The sequence below is a fragment of the Ovis aries genome, chromosome 19 (assembly GCF_016772045.2).
Source record: "Ovis aries strain OAR_USU_Benz2616 breed Rambouillet chromosome 19, ARS-UI_Ramb_v3.0, whole genome shotgun sequence".
Classification (NCBI taxonomy): Eukaryota; Metazoa; Chordata; class Mammalia; order Artiodactyla; family Bovidae; genus Ovis; species Ovis aries.
In genome coordinates, this window is record NC_056072.1 from 28367870 (window position 1) to 28395779 (window position 27910).

Below are 27910 nucleotides of genomic sequence, written 5' to 3' on the forward strand. Positions count from 1 at the left end.
TTGGTGTGAGAGCTGGGCGGGGAAGCCCTGACTGCCGGTCAGGTCTGAGAGCCTGGGAGGATAGCGGTCAACCTCCAGGTATGGAAACTGGAGGTTTCAAAGACAGACTCCATGAGATCAGGGACCATCGGTCTCTTCCACGGCTCTGTACCAGTGCCCAGGACCTGGTGTGTGTTGAAGAGGATAAGGCAGTGGGGCTTGCTGTTGGCATGTCATTAAAGGATCCAGAAAGCTCAGTCACACTCCTGGGCGTAAGAACAAGCCACGTGGCCATCATCCCTTCTGTGTGGCATCACTGACCACCAGAAGACATGTGATCGTGGTTCCTCCTCCTCAGGCAGCAATAGGGCAGGGCTCTAGGGCCTTGGGATACATAGCTTTTACCTCGAAAACAGCAGCAGGTCTGACCTCTGAGTCACACGGCCACCATATGGCTCTACCCAGTATGTACTGGAAAAAAACAAAAGAAAGGTTAGTTGGATTCTTCACAGCTTTGGAGCATTTTACCTACTCCCTTTCTACTACTGGCATGAAAAGGCAGAGTTAGATTACAGATGATAGCAAGTCCTTCATTCTTCTAGAGCTAGCAGTTAGGAAAAACAGCTCAAATGTTTACTCTTTTTTTTTTTTTTCCAAATAGCTAGTTGTTGTTTCAAAATTCTGATTGAAAGCAGTGTTAGACTCTTGTGTTCTCATTTGATGCCTAGATGTGGCTGCTGCTAAGTCGCTTCAATCGTGTCCGACTCTCTGCGACCCCATAGACGGCAGCCCATGAGGCTCCCCCGTCCCTGGGACTCTCCAGGCAAGAACACTGGAGTGGGTTGCCATTTCCTTCTCCAATGCATGGAAGTGAAAAGTGAAAGGGAAGTCGCTCAGTCATGTCCGACTCTTAGCGACCCCGTGGACTGCGGCCCACCAGGCTCCTCCGTCCATGGGATTTTCCAGGCAAGAGTGCTGGAGTGGGGTGCCATTGCCTTCTCCGCCTAGATGCAGCAGTAATTCAAAAACAGCTGCCCTATGAAACTAATTACTGAATGTCATGTTTCTCCCAGCCACAAGGATGAGAATCTTTTCAAGTTAGATTACAAACAGGGTCATGCATTGATGGACCCTAAAGAAGGGAAGAGTGGCTGCAGGAGGGTGGAGAAAGGGGGACAGCTCTAGGAGGTACAGTTGAGCCCATAACCACATGGGTTTGAACTCAGTGGATCCACTCATGCTCAGATTCTTTTCAATAAATACAGTCAGCTGTCTGTATTCACAGTTCAGCATCGATGGATTCAACCAGTCCGGGTTCATTCATGTACTGTGTTTACAATCAGGGTAACTTGGTTTTGTTTGTTTGTTATTGCATCATTTGGTATCCACAACAGGTCCTGAAATTGATTCTCTGCAGATACAGAGAGATGACTGTATTTCCAAATGGAGTGACAGGGCTTGGCGATTAATCACATCTGGAAAATGAGGGGGATAAAGGAGATTTTACCGGTCTCTCTTCAGAAATCAACAAATCACACACCTAGGTCACTTCTCCCTTGGTAAGGTTGGGGGTGTCTCCTGGGCTCCTGATGAGTTCAGCGAGCATTTGAGCCCCTGTTATATGCCCCACATTGTGCAGAACTTAGGAGGTGCTACACCCCAGCTGTAGGTGAGTTTTCTGAACTTCCTTGTATTCCTGAGATACTCATGGAGACAAGTCAGTCCCCACATGATATCACCAAAGTAAAACTATCGATGATGTAGCTGAAACAGGATTAACAAGGAGTTGATAACTGTTTATGCTGGGTATATAGAATTCCACTACAGTACTTCTCTACCTTTGCTTGAAATTTTGCATAAAGAAAGAAATATTTTTGTCCCATCGGTAATCACCCCCTAACTCTTGAGCGTTTTGGATTTTGAGTTTTCTTAACTGGAGATGTGGAGAAGGCAATGGCAGCCCACTCCAGTACTCTTGCCTGGAAAATCCCATGGACGGAGGAGCCTGGTGCGCCGCAGTCCATGGGGTCGCTAAGAGTCGGACACGACTGAGTGACTTCCCTTTCACTTTTCACTTTCATGCATTGGAGAAGGAAATGGCAACCCAGTCCAGCGTTCTTGCCTGGAGAATCCCAGGGATGGGGGAGCCTGGTGGGCTGCCGTCTATGGGGTCGCACAGAGTCGGACACGACTGAAACGACTTAGCAGCAGCAGCAGCAGCAGCCAGAGATGCACCTGCAAAATCAGAAATGATAATGAGACTTCTGCTTTAGAAAAGTAGCTGAGCACACTGAATCCTGATCCTGTAGCTTACAGGTGAATTTTCATGCCTGTATTTCCTCACTATCCATAAATACGCCAAGAAAGGCAGGACCAAAACCCCACAGAAGCAGTTTCAACATTTACCTAACAGTGTTCCTGTCAAATGCACATATGTTACTGCTTCCCACACATAGATTTCTTTCTTTCTGGGTGTAAAGAGCAAACAGAACAAGGAAGCAAATGTTTCTGAATACCCCTATTTAAATTAATCATATGCTTCCTTAAAGGAAGCAAAATAAATAAGCTCCTAGCCCAAATACTCTGTGGTGTCTACCCAATTATTTTTAAGCTTGGAAAATAAGGCCCAGAGTGTATAATGGTCACATTGTAACACTGTAGTCCCCATATAATTTAGTTCATTTGTTAACCGCATCAGTACACTTGTAAATCTTAAAACTCTGCCAACTGCTTCACCCATACATTAATGATTCTGTTGTATGTTATGGCAGACATGGGGAAGGGGAAGGGAAAACAGTATCCCTGCTTAGCTTCCTTGAATGTACTTGGTAATGCTCACAGAGTTATTGGTTATACAGTAAAACCTCATTATCGCATACTAATTTGAGGGAGAGATTGGCCATTTAATAGCTTGAAGTAAAATATTTTTAAAATAATGTGGGCTTTTTGGTTTGAATTCTAATTTTTGTAAACTAACTGTTACAAGGCATCTTTGTGTTGAGAAAATGTAAATATGGGTAGAAAGACCTTGGGAAATTTGAAAAAGGGTTGGGGGGGGATAGATGAAACAAGAGTGGCAAAGAGCTGATATCTGTTCAGACTGTGTGTTGGATACATGGGAGTTCATTTGGTTATTCTAACTTTTTGTATGTTTGAAGACTTCTACAATAAAATATTAATAACAAAACAAAGGAAAAGGTCAACATTAAAATCAGAATAATGTTTTCTCCAGGAAGACGAAGAATAGGAAAATTGTATTGGAACCCTCAAGGCGTCATGTGTTCAGACATTGTTGTTAAGCTGAATGGTGGGAACATGGGTATTTAATTTTCTCGTCTTTGTACTGCGTGCACTAGGTGTGAGCACATTCTTGTGCATGTATTATACATTGTATTTTAGAAGTGAAGCTCATCTCTGTACAACGGTTTTTCAAATACATGTCTTCACTGTGACTTAGTAAAAGTCTTTAGGACAGTACTTGATGAATCAGCAATCCTTCAATTAACACATCAACTAAATGCAGATCCAGTGCTGAAATTCTGGGGAGAGGGCAGAGCAGAATAGGTGATCAAATTTAAAAATCGCTTTTGAGTACCTGCTGCGGTCTCTGTCTCAACTGAGCAGCATTCCTTCAAGCAGCAACAATTCTTGAAAAGCAAAGACGGTGATCTGATCCTTAAAAAGTAAACAAAATACCAACTTTGGTTCATGACACTCTTTCTTAAGTTCTGGGTTTTCTTTTTGTTTTTTTTGTTTGTTTATTTGGTTGGCTGAATGTAAATCACCCCCCGAGAAGTCCTTGCCTGTGTGTAAAGAGGTGTAAATACTTGGAGGTGCATTGGAGTGTTGTACGTAACAGAAACATCCTGAATGCCCATCAACAACAGAATGATTAAAGTGCAGTTATTAATAAAAATGAGACAAATATTTGTGCACTAACAAGGAATGATCTGTTCAGTTCAGTCTCTCAGTCGTGTCCGACTCTTTGCGACCCCACGAATCGCAGCACGCCAGGCCTCCCTGTCCATCACCAACTCCCGGAGTTCACTCAGACTCATGTCCATCGAGTCAGTGATGCCATCCAGCCATCTCATCCTCTGTCGTCCCCTTCTTCTCCTGCCCCCAATCCCTCCCAGCATCAGGGTCTTTTCCAATGAGTCAACTCTTCGCATGAGGTGGCCAAAGTACTGGAGTTTCAGCTTTAGCATCAGTCCTTCCAGTGAACACCCAGGACTGATTTCCTTTAGGATGTACTGGTTGGATCTCCTTCGTACTAATGAGAGACAGAAGTGAAATTACATACTACATAGTGTTTGATAGCATTTATTGAAAGACACATACATACCGCACAATACATGACTATAAGGGCATATACCTGTGCATCTGGGAGGGCGTTCCTATGGTCTCCTCTTCAAAAAGGAGATGATCAGAGGAATCTTATCATCTCTATTAGACATGCTTACATTTTTTAGAAACATAATATCTTCATGTATTATGCAATTAAAAAGTATGTAAAAGGCAAGCCACTTGCTGAATATATCTTGGCATTGAAAAGACTTCTTAAGTAAATAATTTTGTAAAGTGATTGATTTTCTTTGCTTTATTTGTTTTTCTTTTTAATTTTATTGGAATATAGTTGATTTGCTTTGTTTTGTAATACTGGATTTTTTTTTTTTTGGTCTATTTAGGTTTTGAACAGTAAGCTCTATCTTCTATATTGTGGCATGTTAAGAAACATGAAATCTTGTTCTTCATCATGTTTGGGAACGCATGTAAGAATTAAAGATTTTAAAATTTAAAAAATAAAAAACTAAAAAAAAAAGGAAATTAAAAAAAAAAATAATGATAGGTGTTGCCTCTAGATTGAATGGTGAATGGAACCAATTCAATAAATGAGGTTACATAAGTGTTCTTAAAATAATGCAGAAGAAAAAGTTCATGGACAGGCAAAATTACTTTATAAATTCAGCTTCTTAAAGAAGCTAAAGAATTCTGGCCAAAACCAACAGCTCTTAAATATTCCATTTCAATAATACATTTCCTAAGCAGTTGCCATGAAACTTTTTTTGCAAATACTATTTCATAGGTTGTAAATATTTTCCTTGATAAGTGTTCCATGAGGTATTTGAGTTTCTTTATTGGTGTTTTGGTGACAACAAATAACCTTGCATAAGGCAGACATAGGCTTTATTCACACATCTTCCCAGGAATAGCTTTATGTAAATGTGTCAGGACTGTCCTGCTCTGAGCTTCATAGTTAACCAAGGAAAACCTGTTATTTTAGGGAATGGTTAGAATTTGGACATCTGGTCAGAATTCGTTTTCTTATAGGTAATGTTAGAGAGCAAAAAAAAAAAAAAAAAGGCCTTTTACTTTTTAATTCTTCAATTTGATCTTTTGGTTTTATTGTAAGAAAGCCTTAGTGTGAATTTAAAGTATTAACATCAGTTACAGTGCTGTGGTGGTCATTGAAGAAAGATTATATTTGTCAAGGTTCTTTGGAATGCTTGTGTCAGAACCCCAGCCCAGATTGGCCATAGCAATAAACAAAACAGAACAAATGGCAATTCATTGGCTCAAGCAATGGAAAATTACAGGCAGATCTAGCTTTCAGCTCAGCTAGGTCCAGCTATTCCAGTATTGTCGTCCGTTTCTTAGCTGTGCCTAACTCTATATTGGCTTTATTTTGGGCCGTGTTTTTCACCCATATGGTAAAAGTTGGCCCTTAGCATTTCCAAGATTGATCGTATATAGCCCAGGAACCCCAGGATAAGAGAAAGGTTTTTTTTCTTGATAATTTCCATAAAAATCTGAGGGCAGTTTCTCACTGGCCCAAGTCAGGTCATGTACTATCCCTTAACCAATCACTAACACCAAAGTTTTGTAACAGTTTGATTGGCCAAGCCTGAGAGACTTGCTCATCACTGGAACTAGTAATGCAGTTACCTTCGTCACGCTGGGAGAAGAAGGGATGGTTGCCCAAGGGAAGATGAGGAGTGAATGTCGGCAGGCAGAAAGAAATGTGTCTTTCAGAGATACTGGATCTGTAGGCTGTCCCTTTTTCCCCTGGGACTCATATTCTTGTATGTATTTGTGATCATACACACTTGTTTTCATCATTTACTAAGGAGCTGTTTTTGAGAGGTGTCAGGCTCTTCCATGAGTTCCACTCTACCAGGTTTGGAGATGCTGCAGAGATGGTATGTGACCGTCCAAGTTACAGGTGCACAGCCACATGCTCCATGTATGAGGTCGTGAGTGTGGCCTCTGTCACTTTTCCCAATTATTTTCTTCTGTCCGGTACTAGGGAATAGTCCCATGTCCCTTCCTCCCCCATATTTCCACGAGACTTCTCAGAAAGACCGGTGGAACATGCAGAGTCTGTAGAGACTCTGGGCATCACTCAGGCAGTGAGACCATATCTGCAGTTTAGGGAGCCTTGAATTTCAGAACAGAGATTCCTCTGAGGTCCAACAAATAAGTTTCAAATAAGAAGAGAAAGCCAAGGAGGTGGGGGCCCCAGACATACCCTACCCCATCCCCTTCAGATGACAGCCTGTATAAAATTGTTCATAAGAATTTTTTTTCCCAAGTAAAAAGAGAAAAAGAAATGTTCATCTGTAAGGAGGCCCAGCCGGAGAAGGTGATGGCACCCCACTCCAGTACTCTTGCCTGGAAAATCCATGGACGGAGGAGCCTGGTTGGCTGCAATCCATGGGGTCATGAAGAGTTGGACACGACTGAGCGACTTCACTTTCACTTTTCACTTCCATGCATTGGAGAAGGAAATGGCAACCCACTTCAGTGTTCTTGCCTGGAGAATCCCAGGAACTGGGGAGCCTGGTGGGCTGCTGTCTTTGGGGTCGCACAGAGTCGGACATGACTGAAGCAACTTAGCAGCAGCAGCAGCAAGGAGGCCCAGCAAGGCCGGGTGGCTGGCTAAGCACAGGCATCAGAGCCTCAGTACCTCCTAGCTCCGGGGTGCTCTCTGAGTCCACCTCATCTTTCACCTTTGCTCTCAGCTCCCATCATGGGGGCTTTCTCATCAGCTCTGCAGTCCCAGATCCCCAAGAACCATGCTGTGCACTTGGGCACCCAGGGAGTATCCTTTCCTTGTGCTTCAGACCCTTGGTAAATTCCACATTCTCCAGAGCGCGATTAGACATGTGCTGTAAACACATGCATACAGGCCTCCTATGGCCCTGGGACACAGGACAAGAAGGAGTGAAGTGAGGGGCTGTGGGTACATGAGTCTTGTACATAAGCCACTGTCAGGGCCAGCCAGTTACTGCCAGGAGGAGATGCAAGCCTGCCTGCAGCTGCTTGTGCTTCTAGGCTTTTGTAAGAGAAAAGAGAAAACCAGGCTTTTCCAACTAAATATGTTGATTACTTAGTGTTGGAAACCAATTGAAAACTTAGAGGCCCCTTGAAATTGGCATAGGGAGGGGCGGGATAGGCCTGGAACAAAGATTTGAGGATTTGTGAATATGAGAAGCAGCAGTAGAAGATTTCTTCACTGCAGTCTTTTAAGATTCTGTTCAGTGGTTTGTGTGTGTTTCTTTTGTGGGGAGGGGTCTGGAGAAGCGCAGAGTGGACGCAGGGGTTCCCAGGTTCATTTGCTGCTAGACCTGCCAAGCATCTTCAGGGACACTGGCACACTGCACCTCTGGTCCAACCAACAACCTTCCCTTCAAGGCTCTTTTGTTCTTCCCAGAGACTGCGGAGTCTCCTCATCTGAATTAGCAAACCCCCTTCTCTCATGACCTCACCCCCACCCTTTAAAACTGTGTTGGAGCAAGTAGTGCAAAGCCCAACCGGCAGTATAAATTTGCATCCTCACGAATAGGCTCCAAGATGCAAGTTTAGGGCAGAGAAGAACCATTTGAGAGCGGGCGTGGAGTCAAAGGCAATCAGACATCACGGTCCCCCTCCTTGCTGCCTGTTTTGTGGAGGGGACTAGAAAAGGGGCCCCTGGTGAACCATTGAGTCATTTATAGGCTGATCTTAATGCCACCCCCAAGGAAGGAATGAATTCCTCCTCAGCACGCCCCAGGGAGAGAGTTTCTGTAACTTGAGTTTCTGCAGGCTTGTGCAGCCTGCCTGCCAGGAGGCCAGAGGGTCATCGTGAGTGAGCATGAGCCACGGGGGCTGCTGGGGATCGCAGCCGCCCTTCCTAAGCTTTCCCGGGGCTCGCTGAACTTACCATGAACTTGGAAAGTTTGCCTGGCAGGTTTTTTACTGACTCCTGATATTACAGTTTCAGCCTGAGAGAGGCAGGAGAAGAGGGGGCCTATGCTTTTAAGGACTGCCCTGCTGCACTTACGTCTGGCCAGGGGGTCCTCAGACACTGTTTCCTTTGGCAGTGGGCTGGGTCAGGTCACTTGGACTCCTTTCAAGTTCAAGGATCCGGAGAACAGCAGCCACTGCCTGCATCCCTTACTCAGGAAGGCAGGCCTGGGTTCTGCGGCGGCTTGCCTGACGAAGAACCAGACCTTCACTGGAAAGGTCATTTTGGTCTGAATGCACCATAACCTCGTCCTTTCCCCCGTCAAGTGGGATTTCATGCTGATTCAGCAATAAAGAAAAGACATCCTGTAGCCCTAGTTTTTGCTGACTCTGCTCATGTTGGAATTTATAGCTAGAGAAGCACCGGTGAAGAAAAACGCTTCTGTTCAGCCACTGGTGCAAATATGAGGATTTTGCCCACACCTGCCACTCTGGAGGGTACAGATGCTCCTGCCAAAAGAAGCAAGAGCTGGTCTTGCAGGGAGTGATGGGAGGAGCTCACAGTCTCTCAGCTGAGCTGAGCGTGGAACTGAACACCTTATGGATGTGCACGATACTATATGAGGAACAAGAATCCTAACCACGCGCCATGTTTTCCCTCTCTTGGGTGGGTAGGAAGGGCCCTGGGATTCTTTGTGCAGTGGTGAGATGGGCCAGGCAGTGTCATTTCAGCCCACAGAACCTTTGGTGTGGCCGGGTGGCGGGGGGTGGGGGTGCTTCCCTTTAAACGCAAGGGAGGAAAGCAGATTTTGCTGCTTATGCATCCTCTGGGAGGGGCGCTGAGCCCCACCAGGGCTGCAGGTGTGCTGGGGCATGAAGATACAATTAGTTGTTTGGGAAAAAAATGTCTGAGGTTTTGCAGGGCAGGCAGTGCCGATTAAAATCAGTTCATCAAGGGAGATACTTTTTGTCAGTCCAGAGGTTCCGACGTGAAGAGATGCGATGGTGGAGGAATATGGCTGAGTCCACAAGCGGCTCACAAAATCGGGTCGTTACCTTGTCACCACGTCTGTGGGTTTAGGTACCCTGGTACCCTGGAAACAGTCTGAAATGTGGCCACCTCAGGTGCCCATAGGAATATTAGAAATTGCCCCTGAGCCCAGGGAGGATCACCTCAGATGCTGTGCTTATCAACCTCAAGGATTGTGTTTAGTTTTCCGTAGAGCAGCTCCTTTGAAGTCCTCCTCTCACCCGCCCCCTCCCCCAAACAGAATGGGGTGACTCAACAGAGGTTGAATATCTGCTCTGGGCTGGGTGCTGGGGATGCTGTGGTAGACAAGATCAGCCTCAGAATTTACAGGGACCAGTGCAGAATGAAAATGTGGGGCCCTGTTAGAAAAGGCAGGGAAAAAAGTGTCATTAAAATAACTAACACATAAAACTCTTTCTTTTCTTCCATGGTCTGTCTACCTGTCACGGTGTTTTTATTTGCTGTTGAATGCCAAGCACCCTCAGATACAGAGCTCCGCACAGGGCATGGACAGTGATGACCCTCATAGGCTTCTTGGGGGGCTCAGCCTGCAACGTGGCAGAGACACGGCCACCATCTGCTGGGTCCCCTTCCTGCCAGTCACCTGCCCAGTGCATTGCGTGTCACCCAAGGGAGGGGAGTTGAGCCAGGTGTCTCCCCACTGCTGGGGTCTATAGCCCTAATCCGCAGCAGACAGGAGAGCCTCAGGAGTATTGCAGTCTGCATGCCAGGATGTGCTTGGCCCACTAAACACACTGTGGTATGGCCAGCCCAGGGCAGGGACAGTCACTGCTATGCCTGGCCACGAGATGCCACCAACACACACACGTGACTCCAACACTCCCCTGGCCCAGTCCGTACCAAGGATGAGGTCAGCAGCAGAGGCAGGGAAAAGGAAGTCAGGCGGGGCCCCAGGGACAGGTCCAGAGTCTAGTCTCCAAGCTTTCGGCACATGCTCTGTGGCCCCATCACACTTCACTTACAAGATGAAAACTCTTAAGTATTGGAAAATTCATGACCGTAGCCACAGGGTAGTAAGCCCCAAGCATGGGAACTGTCTGAGTGTGTGAAGCCAGACCCTACAAGAATAAAAGAGAAACATAGTCAGAAAGATACCCATCCCTCCTCCCTCCCACTGAATGTAATTTCTGCTAGGGTGAGGGGAAAAAAAAAAAGACCAAGGCAGAGAAAGACCCAACAAGGTGAGACTGTTAGAGACAGAACACAGGCAACCTCTGGATAACAGATTATTTAAACTAAGACCCAGCTATGAAAGGTAGCAGCCTAGGGAAAAATGGGGAAGAAGGTTGTTGCAGGCAGAAAAACACAGTATGTGCAAAGTCCCTGGGGCCAGAAATTGCTTGGCTTGTTGCAGAAACTGATAGCAGATGCTGTGGCTGGGGCTTGAGGGTTGACAAGGGGAGCAGCTTGGGAGAAGGTGGGAAAGATATAAAGGAGTTTTGGGGGACAAGTTAATAAGCTCTCTTTCCTTAAACAGTACCTATGTCTTTGTACACGTCATTCTCTTGGGTTAATTCCTGCCTAAAAGTCTAAGCTTCTTCACCCCAAGGAGACCTTTAAGAAAAAAGTTTAGATTTTAGCTTGTTTCCTTCAAAGGGGGATTTCATCCAGTAACTATGTGTTGACAGTTAATCTGAAAATCAAACCATACTTCGTGCTTGTCATTTGCTCCCATGAAACACACAACCTGAGTGTCTCCATCACAACCTTATTGAAAAGAGTTTATCTAAAATTGGGAGAATTCACTCTGCACTAGATAATCTGCTGTGGGTTATTTTTTTCTGCACACTGCTGTCAGATAAGAAGATGGTTTCTGGGGTTCTTATTAGGCAGTGTTTCTGGGAGGCCTTGCTTCTGTTGTGAAATGGCCTCAAAGGAGAATGATTTAAGCTGTGAGTGGTAAAAGGCCCCACTTCTGGCAGAGAGGGAGACATCATTGGGAAAATCAGACGGGTTTCAAAAATTGTCTGTACTTGCCTCCGACAGCGACACAGAAATTCTTATTCTTACACCAGAGCTATTTTTCGACACTTAAAAAATTCAGAGTGTGAATGTTTTGGCTGCTTAATGGGGCATATTTGTTTTAGATTTGAAAAAATAAAAAAGTTTTCAGCCAGAGAAGAAAACTTGAGAGTCGCTAGAGAGCAGAGCTCTGCAATGACCCAGACAGTGACAGCAATAATTAGCTGGGATCAGGTCCTTGTGATGTCTTCTTCCTATAGATGGTAAGGAAGTGATGAGTCCACCTCTCAGAAAACATAGGGAGGGAAGACAGCCTTCTCTTAGGTGTTGCACAGAGAATGTGTAAAATAACAATTTAGGTCCCTGTGCTACATTTTATTATTTAAGCACTTATTGTATTGGTGTTACTTTCCAGTGGTTAAAAAAATCATGTGTGTATATGTTTTCCTTTTAAGAAAGAGCTTGACCTTCTAATAGAATTAGATACTACTTAAATTTGGTTTAAAAGAAAACAATCTTTAAGACTGCATCTTGATTTCCAAAACTGAAACTGTCAGGAAACATCTCTCTAAATCTTGAAATATTGAAGTTACTGGGAAAAAAAGTAAAGCCCAGTGACATTTCTCTCTCTCCCTTTTTAAAGTTAGTTCATATTGTAGAATTTTTATATTATGTTCACTATGAAAATCCATGTGGGAAAATTTTGAATGTTTACATGTTTTAATCAGTTTGGGGGAAGGATAGGACTGTAGTATAAAAAACAATGGCCACCAACTTTGGAGCAAAAGATGTTAAGCAGATGAGACATATTTAGTTTATAATAGATTTAAGGCTGGCCTTGGGTTGATTTATTCATATCTTTCCTTCAAACTATTTACCTTGCCTGATATGAAGTAAAACATGTCTGATGATCACGCTTAGATGTTACCCGTGCCAGTCTGCTCCTGGCAACTTCCCAAATAGTTACAAAACAAAATATCTCCTAGCTCTGGCCGTCAGCTGAGCCCGTGCTATACTGAGGAAACTTGCATGGACTAGATCAATTAAATGTGTGGCTTTTTCCTTCTCTGTTGTGTTTTTTTTTTTTTCCCCATTGTGGCAAAATATAACAATACCATTTTAACCATTTCTAAATGTTCAATGGTATTCATCACACTTACAATGTGGTACAGCTATCATCACTGTTTATTTCCCAGACCGGCTCATTGCCCCCAAAACAGAAACTCTGTAACCCCCAAGTAAATGGATTGGTTTTCGTTGTTGTTGTTTAGTTTAATAGGTTTGTCTCCAGTGTTTGGAAAATTGTATCAGTCAGCCGAATGATCTTTTGTCTCTTACCTCACGCTCCCCTCCAGCCTGTGAGCGCCTTGCCAGCGCTTTAGCCATGGAAATCCCCATCTTGTATACTTGTGCCTGGGTTGTAATCCCACTCCTCCCATCAACAGGCTCTTACACAGGCCATAGAATTCGGAGTTATTGCCCATCGGAGTCAGATTCAAGCTGTTGACCTAGAAGCGAGCCATTCGCAGCCACCGGCATCTCCCAGACCCCACTTTCTGCTAATGTGCTTATTATTTTTCCGTTTCCCTCATCACACACGTCTGTCCTTGCCGTGTGCTGTTGCCCAGATTCCTGTCAGCTTGATCCACTTACCTTCTGCTGATGAAGATAAAGTTTTTTTTGCACAAAAGCGGCTCGGCCACGTCCCATGCTGTGTGTTGGCAAGGGCATTGGTAATAGCTTTAAAATTCACTTAAAGAAATTGGAAACAGTGAGTCATGTGTAATCATTGCCAGACATGTTGTTAATTACTTGATAGAGATGCTGCCTTTTGGTTGTAATTATAGGTTTTTATCATCCTTGCCTTGCCTGTAAGTTTTTCCAAATTTCCTTCTGAAGATTACAAGTGGAGACGGATAGGTTAGCACATATCAGATTATGTGCCAATTTCCCTGAAATTGACTTAACTTATTTAATTGTCATCCTTTGCACGCTGGCTATGTTTTTTTGAGAGCCTACATTAAAAAACCCATTTTTCATGGTCTCACTGCTTAAAATGAACAAACATTTACTGCTTCCAGTAAGGTTGGACCTGACAAAGCTCTTGTTCAGGAGATTGTTGGACGATTAAAATACTACTACCCATTGTAAAATTAGAGCCTAGTTTTTTGTGATGCAGTCTAACTCTGCTTGACTTTGAAACTGCCAGGCACTTAGTAGCCAAATACTGGTAGGAAAACTACTTCTCCCATGAAGGATCTGAGCAAGGAGCAATATCTGACCCATTAAAAAAAAAAAAAAAAAATTCCTTCTCTCATTGGTTTCAATTCCCTAACAGTCTCATTCTGCAAAGAGGTCAAGAGAGTTTGAGGAAAGTATTTCTCATTCCATGATGATGGTGTTGAAATTTTGATTGTCCAATTAAATAATTCTTCATTTTCCTTGTTTTTCAAGTCAGAAAACTGGTACCCCATAAAAAGCTTATTTTCATCACCTATATATATCTGTTGGAAATTGGGTAAAGGAAGAAAGGTTAAAATATATGTCCCCGTCTGGCTTCATTTTCAGGTTAATTTCACTCCTTCTATTTTCATCTCATCTCACTTCCTCTGGGAGGTTTATGCTCCTCTTTCCAGGGGCCTCCCATTCTGCTTAGAGAGAAAGTTCAAGAGTCCTTTATCCCAGTTTCTTAGCCTTCCATATGCAAATACACCAGCTGAGGGTCTTGCTGAAGAGCAGATTCTGACTCACTCTGCAGAGGGACCTGACATTCTGAGTTTCTAACAATCTCGTGGATGCTGCTGCTCACCCTATTCCAGGGACCACACTGAACACAGCAAGATTCTACATTTCACTCCTTTCCAGGACCACACCTTTCTCCCCTTGGAAGTCCTGCCTCGTCTCTCTCTCTCCCATTTAATACCAGTCACCTTGAAAGAACCTACTTTCAGTCCCTGCTTTTTTTCCTAGCTTTCTGTATCACAGCCTGGCTTGTTCCCCCAGCCCTCTGCTGAAGCTCTTCCGACACACGACATTGAAGGGCCTTTCTGCCATCATATTCGGGACGTTCTGGCCTTACCTCATCCTGGGCCCTCCAGGGCATGTGAGCCACCGCTCCCCTTCACTGGAAAATGATTCTCTGACCTCCCATCTCGCACATGCTCTGAGCAGTCATGACTTAACTCCCAAATCAGCCCTGCCCCCTCTCCAGAACCCAGATCGGGGTTACCACCTGTCTGTGGGACATCTCTGTTCCAATGTCAGTGCACCTCAAACCTGCTGTTGTTGTTCAGTCACTAAGTTGTGTCCAACTCTGCGACCCCATGAACGGCAGCACGCCAGGCTTCCCTGTCCTTCACCATCTCCCTGGGCTTGCTCAAACTCATGTCCATTGAGTCGGTGATGCCATCCGACCATCTCATCCTCTGTTGTCCCCTTCTCCTCCCGCCTTCAATCTTTCCCAGCATCAGGGTCTTTTCCAGTGAGTCAGCTCTTCACATCAGGTGGCCAGAGTCTTGGAGGTTCAGCTTCAGCAACAGTCCTTCCGGTGAATATTCAGGGTTGATTTCCTTCAGGACCTACGGTATATAAATCCACACTCTTCCTGTTTGCTGTCCTCCTCGTCTCCCCAGTCTGCACATCAGCATCATCCACCTAGTTGCTCAAGCTAGAAGTCTTGGTGATATTCTGGACTCTTCTTGCCCACCTGCCTGTCAGTTCCCGCCGGTTCTAACTTAGTATCGTCTCTGTGTCCCTCCCCTACTCTGCATGTGCAGCCCCAACCGCACAATTACCTTTCCATGGCTGTTTTACTTCCTTCCTGTTTCCTCCCTCCCTTCTGTGTCTTCTTCCAATTCTTAAAAAAAAATTTTTTTTTTGATTACCATGCAGTTGGTCAGAAAGTTCATTCAGGGTTTTAACAGAAAAAAAAACCAGTTTGGCCAACCCAGTACCTCCAAGCACTAAAATTTGTCTAAAATTCTTACCTGATATATCATTTCCATATGGAGAAAAACTCTGCTGGTTGCCAAATAGTGCCAGTTACTTAACCTGGCCTCTCAGGCTTCTTCCCAGCCTCTCCCAGCCCCCGGTTCCCCATCTGGCCTGGTCTCACCCCAGCCTTACACAGTAGCCATCCTGTGTCCCAAATGCATCAAGGACATCCTGCTTCCTGCCTTTGCAGCCACTGTCTTCTCCATCTGAGATGCCCTCCCTCTCCTTGTCAATGAAATCCAGCTCATCTTTTAACCCATGGAGTTGCGTGCTTCATCCTTAGAAAAGGGAGTCAGAGATGGACTCTGTCCATCTGCCAAAAACAAATCAGGGAAAAACAAAGCAGAGAGCGTTTCACAGACACCTTGACGCCTCTTGAGCATCTGTGGGTCATAATTCACAAACACCATTTGCCAGTACCTTTTCCATCAAATTCTTGATTAGACTATTGTTCTAGGTCAGTAGTTCCCCGTAATTAGTAGACACCATTGTATTTGTAGCTTCATCCTAAAGCCTTCTACACAGTGCTTCTGTAAGGCTCTGTGTTTTGGATAACATGATCATCAAGCTTCTCACTCTCACTTTATGCCATGTGCAATTAACTTATATCACCTCCACATTTACCTTAAAGAATAGGTATGTATTGGCTTAATTACATGGCATCTACATTGCCCAGACAAGAGATAGTGACAGGAAGCTTGAAATATACCATTATGATAGCTGGCATGATAGCATCTGGTGAACTAAAAATAAATTTCTCCCACTCTGTAAACACTTCAGCACCATGAATCCAGGGCACATTTCTTCCCTGGGACAACCGACAGCGCGGTGAAGACACAGTTGACAGAGCATCCTGCTTGGTGAAGTGCATGGAGCTGAAATGCTTTATGCTAACTACTCTTTCTTGCATCTTCATTATGTTGACTGTACAGGGGAAAAATGTGAGTTCCAGAAAGCACAACTTTCCGGTTTCTTACGGACTGCTTCAAAATGAAACTCTTCCCTGAATCCTGGTAGATTTTTCTTGGTGACTTTCTCCCTTTGGAGTGCTTTGATCAGCCATTGAGATACCTAATATTTCTATGACAGTCACAGCCATCTTTTCATGTGTAGTTGGCCCTCCCTGAAGTAGAGAGAAAGTTCTATATTCTACTCCAGAGTTTGATGCAAAGGCCAGGGGTGCATGTCCATTGTCTTCTCTTCTTTGACTCTGGAGAGCTTAATTTACTCAAAAATAAGACACCATCAGTTTCAGTTCCCTAAGACTCGTGGTATCCAAAGAAAAATCATGTAAATGTATTGAGGAAAGGTGAAAGATGCTGGATTGATCCAGGGCATGTATTAATAGAACAGCTTCTGAATCTGTTGTGCAGAAAGACAGGATGTAGTCTATCCTCAGAAACACTGTGGGCTCCAGACCCCTTAAATGCTGTATTACGATGACATGGTATCTGCTGGCAACCCAGGGTCCTCTTATCTTACTGTTGAAGGACTTCCCAGACTAGCCCCATGAGCATCCTACAACCCAGCCTCACTCCCTGGAGTGTTCAGGTACTTAACTCAGTTTTCTCAGGACAATCCCCAAGTTGACAAGCTTTCCGTTAGTATTCCATGAGTACTTTAGGGCACACGTTATGAAAAAAGAGTTGAAGGCTGTTGGAGATGTTATTTTTTAAAATCTCAAATGCCTTAAGGAAGTGGATGGTGAATGTGTGATTTGGCCATTGTAACACAGACTAGATGAATGATGGCCAGCGCTGAGGCAAACGGGAAAGGATATATCCTTGTAAAGTTGTCACCTATTTTTTTTTTTTTATGAGAATGAAGAATTGAGACTCTCTAATGGATTAGTCTCCAGTGACTTCCAGCTTCGTCTCCCTTTCTGATGACTTGCCTCACAGGATGAGTCAAGAGTTCTGAAATCCAGCATTGTGACTTAAAATGTATATTCTCTTGAAAATAGAGTTGTAACAATCTAATAAACTAGATCTAGGATGGTATTGATATAATAGCTCTTGAGATAGATTATGAGTCTGCTGAAGTTAAATACAGAGACATTTCTATGAAAAAGGAGCCTAAGAAGTGAGCTTGCTCTTCTGTGTTCCCATCCCATACCTGTGCCAGGCATGACTCACCAATACCTGCCCCAGGCATGACTCATCGATCCATCATCACCTTCTCCTCAGAGCCCCCTTGCAGTCACTGCCAGTCCATCAGAGATGCCCTTACCTTGAAAACGTTTTGCTATGCTTGTATGATAGAATACTGGGCTGGGATTCGAAAAGACACTTGTGCATAGTCCTGAGACTGCTGCTGGCTGACTTTGTGGTTTTGGTGAAATCTTTCACACTTTTCACAGGCCTTTCTGTTCGGCTCTATAAAGTGAGTAACGTGGATTGGATAATCTCTGATAACCCTTACTTTATAAAAATGGCACTGTAAATTTTATGAACAACATGTTTGTAAATTGGAATGTGTTACTCCATTTTTTTCAAGGGTAAGAAATAAGAATGGGCAGTTTGCTGCTCATGAGGTCATTGGGTGTCTCTGTGTCCAGCTCTTTGTCTTGTTGGAGGTAGACTCCTATCAAGTAAAGTTGTCTGTCTCTTTGTTCTTTGTTATTTTTAGATAAGAGGAGGAGATTATTCTCCAAAGTGATATACTCCAGGGTGGACGCTATATTCTGTTTAACCTCTGGCACATGTAATCACTACACATAGCCTTGGGTTAGAGGGTTCAGAAGCCCAGAAGAAGCCCTGTACAAACAGGAGCTCTGTGTGCCTAGTGGTGAACAGCGCAGGTAGCAAGGGCATGCCAGACAGAGGCCAGATTCTAGCTCTGCCACCTGCAGTTGTGACCTTGGACAAGTCACTTGCCCAAACCCCATTACCGAGCTATAAATCAAGAATAATACCAATCTAGAGATTATAATATTAAGTGAATTTAATCAGAGAGTGACAAATATCATATGGTATATTTATAGATGGAATCTAAAAAAAAAAGATACAAATAAGCTTATTTAAAAACAGAAATAGACTCACAGACAGAAAACAGAATTTCACTTACCAAAGAGGAAGGGAAGAAGGAATAAATTAGGAATTTGGGATTGACAGATACACACTACTATATATAAAATAAATAAATAAGCTAGGAACTACTGTATAGTGGAGGGAGCTGTATTCAATATATAGTAATAACCTATAATGGAAGAGAATCTGAAAAAGGTTATATGTGTGCGCATATATATATATATATATATATATATGCACACACACAGAAAACTGAATCACTTTGCTGTAAGCTCAAAACTACCCCAACACTATAAAAATACTTCAAGTAAAAGAAAAAGAATAATATGAGTACCTGATTCACAGAAGTGTTAGAGGTGAGATAGCGCATGTACAGAAGCAGTTAGTAACCCCAGGAAAGTGAGGTACGGAAGCTGCTTGTCCTCTCTTCGTGATGAGGGAGAAAAGATGCAGGATGTGAGTGAGGAAAGCATTGCGTGTCCTGGGGCAGCAGCCTCTAGAAACACCCTGCGTCGGGAGGAGGACGGTAGGTCTTTAGGCGGATGCCTTGTCTGGTTGTGCTGTTGTGCCAGGTGCTGGGCGGGGGGGGCGCAGATGGACGGAGGAACAGCCATCCCCAAAGGACCGCAGGCAGTGCAGTGGGAGAGATGGGGAAATACCACCGTCCTCTCTGAACCAAGTGCCTTGCAGAGACCAGAATCGTGGGCCAAGGTCCTGGGAGAGCCTTCCAGTTGCCCTTGAGAAGCTGAGGAGGTTCCTGGAAAGAAGAGAGGGTACAGTAAGTCCCCAACATAAGAACGAGTTCTGTTCTGAGATCGTGTTCGTACGTCCAGTTTGTTTGTAGGTCCAGCCAAGTTAGCCAAGGTACCCAACTAACACAGTCGGCTCCTTAGCACTGCACTGTAATAGGTTTATAATATTTTTCACACCAATACTACATCACAAACATACACACAAAACATTTTTAATCTTAGATAACACTGCCTTGAAAAGTACAGTAGTACAGTACAACAGCTGGCATACAGGGGGCTGGCATCAAGTGAGCAGACTAGAAGAGCTACCGGCTGGAGGAGGGAGAGGAGGTGGGAGATGGTAGAGCTGAAGGACCGTCGGCAACAGGAGACGGAGGGCAAGCTGCGGTTTCCCTCACGCCTGACGTTGATGGCACACACGTTCACATCTTTGAAAGGTCACAACTTGGAGACTATAGGGGACTTACTGTAAGCTGCCAGCGTGGTTTAGAGGAGAACTGGACAACAGGAAGTCGCATTACCACTGGGGAGGCTGAGCAGAGAGCCCGCGTATGCTGAGGACTGAAAGCTGGAGCCAGCATTGCCTGCAGCTTGAACTGACACCATTTCAGCAGAGGCAGGGTGGGAGGGCTGAGGGGGCTGTAGGAGGCACTGGCTGGCAGAGGGCTCGCTCCCCTGCTCAGCCCCGGGAGGCTGGCAGCCTTCCACAGTTGAGAGCACTGTTGGCTGCAGTTTTGACCACAGTGGCTACAGCCCTTTCAGACCTCAGGCTGGCCTTCATGCTGCAGTGGTTTCAGGGTCAGGATGCTCTCTGATGGGCAGTCACCACGGCCAGGGGCAGACGCGGGTCGTCTGGTGAGGGCGAGTATTAATAGAGTTACAATAGTGAGACCCTGGCCTCAGGTCTTACCCTGAGGATGGTGGTTGGAACTGCTCCGTAATTGGATTGCCACCAATAACATCCCATTACAAACAACAGGGTTTATTGGAACACCTAGTGCCAGCATCTCTGTTGGAAACTGAGCCATGCACGAGTCTGCTCCTCACACTTTAACCTGATTTCCACCTCTTCCTCCCATCATCTCCCCCTCCCTCTCAGTCTGTCCCTCTCGTGCTGCCAAACAGCGAGGTATGAATCTCAGCTCTTGTGTCTCAGTGGATATGTGAGCGCCTCTGACATTTGTGAATATTGAGTTGAGCTTCCCACATCGTGAGCTGGGAGCCTGGGCAGGAGGGGAGAGAGGCGTTGCTTGGGGGTGTTCCATCCATCTGGTGGTGCTAGTTGAGGAGTGGGGAGGGAAAGGGCTGGAGCCCTTGTGGTCCAAGCTCTCCTCACTGAGACCGTTTTGAAGCACTCCTGGTGGCCATACAAACAGGGCCCCGCCTCTCAGGCTGAGCCCACACAAGGATTGGGTTTGAGTGATTCCAACAGGTTCTGCTCTGGGCTGCATACAGCAGGCTGGAGGGGGGTGGCTCCCTCTGGAGTTCTCGGGGAATTGTTGGCTGAAGCCCAGCAATGGAACAGCAGTGGAAAAAGGCCTGACTGCATCAGCTGGGGAAAAGTGCATGCTGGGGAAAAGGAGCCCCTCCACGATGGAGAGGCTCCCACTCAGGGGTGGGTTCTGCTCATTGCTCCCTTCCCCATTTGAAAACACTGGTAAACTGAAGGAACTGAGTTTCTCCTCCTTGGAGGCCAAAAGAACATTAGTGCTCCGAGTGGCAGTTTTATTCAGTGTTGCTGCATTGCTTTCACTGAGGATGTTAGTATCATGAAGAAATGAGATCTGAAAAATCCAGGGTCTGTTTCAAGCTGCCTGAGCTCAAAGGAGCAGAGAACTCTTAAAGGTAGAATAAGATTCAGGCCACATTCTGTCATTGCACGAATGCTGACGATAAGTAAGTTTCCACAGTGAAGTGATGTTCATTCTGTGGTGAATTACATAGTCTAAGGTTCTGCTCTGGGGACGACAGTGATACGTGGATGAATCAATTCTATAAGACTTCGTCAAAATGTGATTTTTGAAACAGTGTCAGCAGGCAGTTTTTTTTAATACCTATTAATCTTATAGAGTTAATAACCGCACCTGGGATGCACTGAAGCAAAAAGGCTACCTGGGCCAGAGGACTGGCCCTCTCTCTGACTATGATAATCCTCCCACTACTGGCGAACTCAGTAACAAAAACTCTTTAAGTTACAGTTCCTCTACAGGTTCAGGATGTAGCCAGAGGAATGCACATTCACTTCTGTCTGCTTTGATTTCATCTTAAAGAGAACCATGATTTAGTGTCTCACGGCAACAGTTAGTCAATTCTCTGCTCTACATGCCATTGATATTCAGTAACTGTTTACGCCAAATAAAAACCTTGATTCCTTACAGGCTTTTTTTGGTAATTCCTTGCTTTCATTATTTTTTAATATTTGAGAGTACTTTTAGAGAATTAGGAAATACCATCAGCTCAGTCAGCTTCCCATATGAAGGGGGATGTGAATAATCCAAGATCATGGTTAATCTAAGATTGTAAACAATCGAGGAATTATTTACCTTTGTTTTTAGCGTGCATCTTCTCTTGTCCTCTCTTCTCCTTTTATTTTAAATTTTGCTGAAGGATAGTTGATATACAGTGTTGTGTTAATTTCTGCTGTACAGCAAAGTGGCTCAGTTATATATATCTATATCCTTTTTCATATTCTTTTCCATTATGGTTTATCACAGGATAGTGAATATTTTATAGCACAGTTCCCTGTGTTGTTTATTGACTCTGTATATACTAGTGTGTATCTGCTAATCCCAAACTCCCACTCCATCCCTCTGCCTCCCTCCTTCCCCTTGGCAACCACAAGTTTGTTCTCTGTGATTATTTACTCAGCTATGAAAATAATGAAATAATGCCTTGTGCAGCAATAGCGATGGACCTAGAAATGATCATACTAAGCAAAGTAAGTCAGAAAAAGACAAATACCATATGATATGACTTATATGCAGAATCTAAAATGTGATGCAAATGGACATATCCATGGAAGAGAGACAGACTCACAGAAATGGAGAATAGCTTTTTATTTTGTTAATTGAAGGCTGTTCTGTCAGAAGAAACCTCTTAGGTTAAGAATATGAGCCTTGATATAAGAGAGTCTCATGTTTGCTACTTCTCAGCTGTATGGGCTAGAACAAAGTACTTTGCTTGCTCAGCGTTGATTCCTCTCTAGCAGGAATAATAATAGTCTTCGCAGCTGACATTTAGTAAGTGCTTACTGTGTGTCAGCCACTGTTCGAAGGGTTTTGTTGTCGTTTTCATTCAATAATTCATGTCTACTCTTGGCGACCCCAGGGTAGCCTACCAAGCTCCTCTATCCAGGCAAGAAATTTCCCGGGCAAGGATATTGGAGTGGGTTGCCATGCCCTCCTCCAAGGGATCTTCCCAACCCAGGGATAGAACCTCCGTCTCCTGCGTCTCCTGCATCATTAGCAAGCAGATTCTTTATCACTGAACCGCCTGGGAAATCTGAGCAAATACATACGAAGATGGGTCCCAGTGGTTGGCTTCTGCCTGAATGCTGGGTCAGCTGTGCCTGCATGCTAAGACACTGCAATTGTGTCTGACTCTTTGCAACCCCATGGGCTGTAACCTGCCAGTCCCCTCTGTCCATGGAGTTCTCCTGGCAAGAATACTGGAGTGGGTTGCCATTTGCTTCTCCCGGGGATCTTCCCAACCCAGGGCTCAAACCCACATCTCCTGCACTGGCTGGCAGATTCTTTACTACTGAGCCACAAGGAAAGCCCTAAATACTTTGCATATCCCTGAATCCTCATTGTACCCCTATAAGGTACACCTGGGAATAATAAAATGGGACCTGTGTAATAGGATGTGATGTACTGTTAGGTCAGATTGTTCATGAAAAACATTCTGCATGCTGTCTGGAAATGGTGGTTGTAATAATTATCTATTGCTGTGTAACAGATTACCCCAAATGTAGTGTTTTAATAAAAACCAAAAGCTGATTATCTCACAGTTTCTGAGAGTCAAGAAATTGGGGGGGAAAACTAAGTTAGGTGTTTCTGGTTCAAGGACTCCATTGAAATGGGAGTCTAGATGCCAGCCTGCACTGTGGTCATCTGAGGCCTTAGCTGAGAGTCCGTGCCCATGGTGGTCCACTCACCGGGCTGTAGCTGAAGCTGTCTTGGGTCTTCACTGGCTGTGGGCAGGAGACCTCAGCCCCTCAGCATTTGGGCTTCTCCAGAAGGCTGCTCAGGACTTGCCAGTTGACTTCCCCCAGAGCAAATGATCCTGGAGAAAGAAATGGCAACCCACTCCAGTATTCTTGCCTGGAGAATCCCAGGAACAGAGGAGCCTGGTGGGCTGCCTTCTGTGGGGTCTCACAGAGTCGAACATGACTGAAGCAACTTAGCAGCAGCAGAGCAAATGATCAAAAAAGAGAAAGAGGGAACGTGAGCAAGATGGAAGCTACGGTTTCCTGGCAGAGACATATCATCACTTCTACCATCTTCTGTGAGTCGCACAAAACACCTTCACCACCACGTGCGAAGGCACTACCCAGGGGCGTAAATACTGGGAGACAGGGCCTGAGTGGGGCCGTCTTGGAGGCGGACTGCCTCCGTGGTATTTGTGTATTGCTAACTACTACACTGAATCACTTGCCCAACCATGAAGGCGGCAAGGTGACTAGACACTCTAGGAAAACTTCTCTGGAATAAGGATTTACCAGTGAAAGACAACCAACTTGACCATTCAGTATGAGTCCATTGTTCAGCGCGCCCAGCATGCATGTACAGGGAGTGTTCTCCGTGACTTTATTTGCATACCCAGAGATGGTGCCAGATGCTTGTGCTGGTCCCTCTGAGGTCTGTTCTTTCTGGCTTTTATTTTAATATTCTGGTGCATATTTTTTTTTGATCTCCCTCCACTGCAGGCACAGCTAATCTTATACTCAGTTCTAAAAGTATATAGCAACCCCTAGCTAAAGGTTCATTTCATTACAAACTGGCTGAAGGCAGTGAATTTATATTCAATCACCAGTCTTGAATTACCCCCCCACACACAATTTTCTGGGGACGGATTCACTGCAGTATTCCCTTAAATGGATTTTTTGGCCTTTCTCTCAGGCCCACATTTGACATTTTCTCAAGAATGTTTATTTTTTAATTTACAACTTTGAGAGGTTTATTTTATAAGATAGGTTTTATGCAACAAAATATAATGGGTTCAGAGCAGGGGAAAACCCTGTGAATTTGAAATTGACTGCCATGAGGAGGAATTATTCATTTCATTTGTAGGAGAAAAATGACAGCTCACATGAAAGGAGAAAGGTTTCAGGTCTCAATTCGCAGATGGAACCAATCACCTTTCCTAAGTCAGCGCACTTGGAGTTTTGTATTTGCCGCAGATATCTATTTGGGAGACTCTGGGAGGGTGTGATTAGGGTGTGAGCTCTTAGTGGAGGATTTCACAGAGTCCACTTGGCTAAAGGGGCCTTTTGAATTAAAGCAAAAGAAGAGGAAGGCCCTTACCTCCTCAGGACATCAGAGCCTGCAGTCAGATGGGCAGGCGTGTCTTAATTCTCTTTCTTCTTGCTGGGGCTCGTGATCCCTTCTATCTCACCCAAAGATGCTTGGCTACTTGATGCTGGCTCCTTCTAATAACATAATGGTGAAATATTAACTTATCAAAGTGCTGGAAGCTGGAATAACTATTCTGCCCAGACTCTTAGAGCAGAAGGGACCGGAAACATCGGCAGGCTCCCATTTTTCACCCTCACACCCCACATCACTCCATTAATTTCCAGGCATCACCCTTCATTAGCGACCCCGTGGCTGAAGGACTGTGTTATGAGGCTGCAGGGTCATGAACTGCACCATCTACCCCTTGGTTCATTTCACAGCTTGCTCCCCTCTTAATGCCTCACGGCTCATTTTCCCCCCTTCACTTGGCGAGAGGGACCTTTCCCAGAGCTTGAAATGGATGGGTCTCCCGCTGGTCCTCTGTTGTTTAATGCCTCTCTATTCTCTAAGCTTAAACACACACCCTGTCACAGAAGAGCAGCACTTTCTCTGTGCTCCCACCACAAGTCAAGTTTGGATTGCAGAGAAATTATGGGGCTGCAGTGCTTCAACATAGGCAGTTTTTCAATGAAGATGGAACATGAGAAGATGGCCTTATTTTTCAGTACATTTACTCTCATGGGTAAACCCCATGGTGGAAGATAGTATTTGGTGAGTTTAATCTGCTCTGCCTTTTTTCATAAATGAGGTTTAATTATTAGATGAGTGTGTGTGTTTTCCCACTGAACACCATGGTTAGCAGTCGGCCTTAGAAAATCTCGTGTGTGTGAAAGAAACTTCCAAAGCTGATAAAAGCAGGGACAAGAGGGCACACCTGCTAAGCGCTGGGATTTCTCCCATCTGTCTGGGTGATAAGCTGTGTTACTTTTGCCCTTCTTCTCTGCTGATCAGCAGGCTGGGGAAGACCATAACAACGTCTAAAAGAGCCTACTAAGGTAGCAGGGGAGCAGACGTAAGGTATGTTTTCCTATGAAAGAGGATTTCAGAAACCCTGAGGAGACACAGTAGGATTGTGGTAAAGAACATGAACTTGAGAGCCAGGCAAGCTTGGGTTTGAATCCAGGCTCTAGTGCTTAGCAGATGTGTGACTGCGCTGTGCTCAGTCACGTCCCACTCTTTGCGACCCCATGGACTATAGCCTACCAGCCTCCTCTGTCCATGGGATTTCCCAGGCAAGAATACCGAGGCAGGTTGCTATCCCCTATCTCCAGGGGATATTCGTGACCCAGGGATGGAACCTGCATCTCTTGCATTGGAAGGCAGATTCTTTACCACTAACGCCACTTGGGAAGATGTGCGACCAGGCTATGAAAAATCACAGCAAGTCCCCTACTTACGAACCTTCAAGTTGCAAACTTTCGAAGATGTGAACATGGGTTTGCATGTCCAGTCACATAAGTGAGTTCACATGTCTGTTATTTATTGTCACATGTGAGCATCCTCTATAAGTGGTTGTGCTGTTGTTTACTGTATGGAGTACAGTCATGCAGTATCTTTATTTCAAGGCCAGGATCTCTGGAAGAAACATAAAAGCAAGAGTGATGTAGCTGGCACTTTTCAAGGTACTATGCTACTGCTAAGTCACTTCAGTCGTGTCCGACTCTGTGCGACCCCATAGACGGCAGCCCACCAGGCTCCCCGTCCCTGGGATTCTCCAGGCAAGAACACTGAAGTGGGTTGCCAGTTCCTTCTCCAATGCAAGAAAGTGAAAAGTGAAAATTGTGTCCGACCCTCAGCGACCCCATGGACTGCAGCCTTCCAGGCTCCTCCATCCATGGGATTTTCCAGGCAAGAGTACTGGAGTGGGGTGTCATTGCCTTCTCCATCAAGGTACTATACTGTGAGATTAAAAATGTTTCCTGTATTTCTGTGTTTGTACCGTATTATTGGTGTAAAAAGTGTTAGAAACCTATTGCAATACAGTACTGTGTAGCCCACTGTGTTAGCTGGGGCCTTGGCTAAGTTCATAGGACTTAAAAACAAATTGGACTTATGATGCACTGTTGCAGTTGGACCCGTTCATATGTAGGGGCCTTACAGAACCCATTCGTATGTACTGTCCCTTAAACACTCAGGCGCTTCAAATGGCAAGGTTGATTCTGTCACATGGTTTCCGAATGTCAGGAGCCCAGAGTGGCTTAAGTTCTCAGTGGCTCTGGTTTGGGGTCTCTCTGCAGGGGTTGCAGACATCTGAGGCTCTGCTGGGTTCGAAGATTCCCCTTCTGAGTTCATAACTATGGCTGTTGGCAAGAAGCCTCAGTTCTTTACCACGTAGGTCTGCTCATGACATTGTAACTGGCTATCCTGAGAGCAGGGAATTCAAGAAAGAAAGCGCACTGCAGATGGAAGCCTTGGTATCTTTTCTACTTGAATCTCAGAGTGACCTCCGGGCGCTTCGGAACCATTCTGTCGGTCTCACCGACCAGTAGCAGCACGTTGTAAGCGAGGATCACAAGACTCTGAGGACCACACAGACTCCACCAAGCTCCAGGCCATCACACCCAGCCGAGTTACTTAACTTCTCCAAGCCTCCATTTCTCCTTCTCTAAAATGAAAAGTAGTACGTCCTTCCAGTGATTTTAGTGAGTACTGGAAACTTCCAATGATTTAGTGAGTACTGGAAACTTCCAATGATTTAGTGAGTACTAGAAACTTCCAGTGATTTAATGAGTACTAGAGACCATCTCCATTTATCCAGCCCTTTGAGGATCTTTGGCCCTTCTTCTTTGAATAAAGTTCATGTGCACACATCCAAGTTTGCATGGGATTTTTGTGAGTTTTCCACCTCCCATCTTTTCACTCCAGGTAAATCAAGTGAATCTTCTTAAAAAGAGAAAGAATGCAATAAAGGCCCTTTTCAATGCATATTTTTATCTGAAGTGAACAGCAATTTTGTGTACCTTGTATACATCAAACCATCGTTTACACACCTACACGTATTAGACTTTTGGTGTTTTTGACAACTTCCTTGCTGCTCCAGCTTTCTAAACGATGCCAGCTACCCATAATTTGTTTTTCTCCACCATGATGTAATCATTAAGTTGCTGTAATGAAGATTGAAGGTTTAATAATGGGAAGTGTTACAAATTCCAATTTAATCATTCCTAAATTGATTAGTGACTTTCCCCAAATGCCTAGCCGTGGAAAACCAGAGGGCTAAAGTAGACAGAGTGCTGTGGTCTGAGTTTGATAAATGGCGCTTTGGTGCAGCTGTAATTGAGTTATTGAATTTACTCCTTTTCCAAATGATGTTTGCATCGTCTCAGCCATATGTGTGGAGGGCCAGAGAAAGGTCATTAGAAGCTTCAGACCGAGGGCACGCATGGGTTACAGCGGTTTTGA

General features: G+C 44.8%; 1 protein-coding gene across 4 annotated transcripts in view; it reads left to right on the top strand.

Moving 5' to 3' along the window:
* PDZRN3 (PDZ domain containing ring finger 3) overlaps positions 1-27910 on the top strand; it is a 268425-nt gene that overhangs the window by 146887 nt on the left and 93628 nt on the right. The window contains exon 1 of one of the 4 annotated variants that reach the window (XM_042235955.2): positions 1-27910. This exon is cut by the window's left edge and continues 84387 nt beyond it; it is cut by the window's right edge and continues 33052 nt beyond it. The exons of the other annotated variants lie outside the window; for them this stretch is intronic. The gene's annotated coding sequence lies outside the window, so the exon portion shown is untranslated. 4 annotated transcript variants of the gene reach the window in all.